Source organism: Limulus polyphemus, unplaced genomic scaffold, assembly GCF_000517525.1.
Source record: "Limulus polyphemus unplaced genomic scaffold, Limulus_polyphemus-2.1.2 Scaffold6507, whole genome shotgun sequence".
NCBI lineage: Eukaryota > Metazoa > Arthropoda > Merostomata > Xiphosura > Limulidae > Limulus > Limulus polyphemus.
Window position 1 is genome coordinate 1 of NW_013672117.1, and position 2,315 is coordinate 2,315.

Genomic DNA, 2,315 nt, shown 5'->3' on the forward strand with positions numbered 1-2,315 from the left:
TCCTTTAGATTCATTATATGGTATAGTTATATCATAACACATGAAACTTAATGTAGTCCTTTAGATTCATTATATGGTATAGTTATATCATAACACATGAAACTTAATGTAGTCCTTTAGATTCATTATATGGTATAGTTATATCATAACACATGAAACTTAATGTAGTCCTTTATATTCATTATATGGTATAGTTATATCATAACACATGAAACTTAATGTAGTCCTTTAGTCATTATGAAATATAGTTATAACACATGTAGCTTGATGAAACCCAATTGAAAACCATCAGGAGCCAATAATAATATATTGACCACCACTGGCTCAACAGTAGGCTTAAAAATTATAATTTGAGTTTGGTCCTTGTGGTGAGCACAGAGCCCATTGTGTAGCTTTGCATGTAACAATAAAATAAGCAAAATACATATAACAACATTATTTTGAATACTGAGCTAATCACAAACTACACAAATAGACGTCACATAATTATAGAAGTCATGAAATTTTGAATCTGTATTTAAAAATATATTGTTTGTTCGTGAACTTCTCCATGATCTTTGGACCAATCTCAAACAACCTCGGTAGGATGGTACACTGGACCAAGGGTCGTGTCACATGTTGGTTATTATCATACCCACCCACCCTGGACCATACCCCCAGCAAAAATATCTTTATTTAGCTAATGACTCCACAGTTTTGGACATTCACATTTTTTGTCAAGAAAAATTGCAACTAAAGCACAACATCAGACCCTTATCGCCACCAAGCTTCCATTCACAGCTTTCTATCGCCACCAAGCTTCCAATCACAGCTTTCTATCGCCACCAAGCTTCCAATCACAGCTTTTCTATCGCCACCAAGCTTCCAATCACAGCTTTCTATCGTCACCAAGCTTCTAATCACAGCTTTCTATCGTCACTTAGCTTCCATTTACAGCTTTCTATCGCCACCAAGCTTCCAATCACAGCTTTCTATCGCCACCAAGCTTGTATTTACAACTTTCTATCGCCACCAAGCTTCCATTTACAGCTTTCTATCGCCACCAAGCTTCTAATCACAGCTTTCTATCGCCACCAAGCTTCCATTTACAACTTTCTATCGCCACCAAGCTTCCATTTACAACTTTCTATCGCCACCAAGCTTCCAATCACAGCTTTCTATCGCCACCAAGCTTCCATTTACAACTTTCTATCGCCACCAAGCTTCCAATCACAGCTATCTACCATTACTAAACTCTGTTGGAAATACAAACAAAACTGTTAATTTCTCAGTTAAGCAGGTTTTACATAATTTGTGATAAAATACATTATTTAAATTTTGAACTTAGTCCTCTTAGTTATCATAGTCCAGCAAAGAAGAACCGCACCTTAGTCCAGAAAATGATAACATAATCCAGGAAGAAGAGCTTTCTCATATTCATTATACAACATGTTCAGAGAAGCGTGTTGGGGTATCAGTAGAAGTCTGAGGCTACATTTCAGCCAACAGTGTCTGTCATTTACACGAAATTGATGGCACCCTGACTGTTAACATGTACAGACAAATCCTTGTTATTCATTCCATTTCCTCAGGAAAATGAATGATCGAGCAGGGACTCAGCTTCTAGCAAGACAACTATACTAAACATGCATAAAATGTGATGGAATGGCATTTTGCTGATAAAAAGGACAATAAATCACTGATAATACAGTTTGTTTGTATTTTTGTTAACAAACATAATAATAAAAAATGTTCATTGTGGTAAACGAAATAATAATTTGATCTAAGTTTCTTTTTCTTCCTGATTTGCAAAAAAGTCCTTACGTGATTGAAAAAAAATGTATATTAGTTTTGAAATCTGCGTAGCTGAATTATGGAAAATCCGTTATTAAAACCAAAATAAATTTTACGAAGTTTAAATTCGCAGGCCTGTGTTTTAATTCATAAAAAATTTTTGAGTTTTTCCTTGAAAGTTGTTTTTAATATTTCTTTGAAAATTTTGAGTTTTTACATTAAAAATATTAAACATTCACATTTTTGCCAGGAAAAATGGCAACCAAAGAATAAGGTCAGATCTTTTAAGTGACAGGACTACATCTGAAAACCCCCTTGATTTTTACATGGTCGATTCTATGTTAATACCCCTTGATTTTTACATGGTCGATTCCATGTTAATACCCCTTGATTTTTACATGGTCGATTCCATGTTAAAACCCCTTGATTTTTACATGGTCGATTCTATGTTAAAACCCCTTGATTTTTACATGGTCGATTCCATGTTAAAACCCCTTGATTTTTACATGGTCGATTCTATGTTAAAACCCCTTGATTTTTAC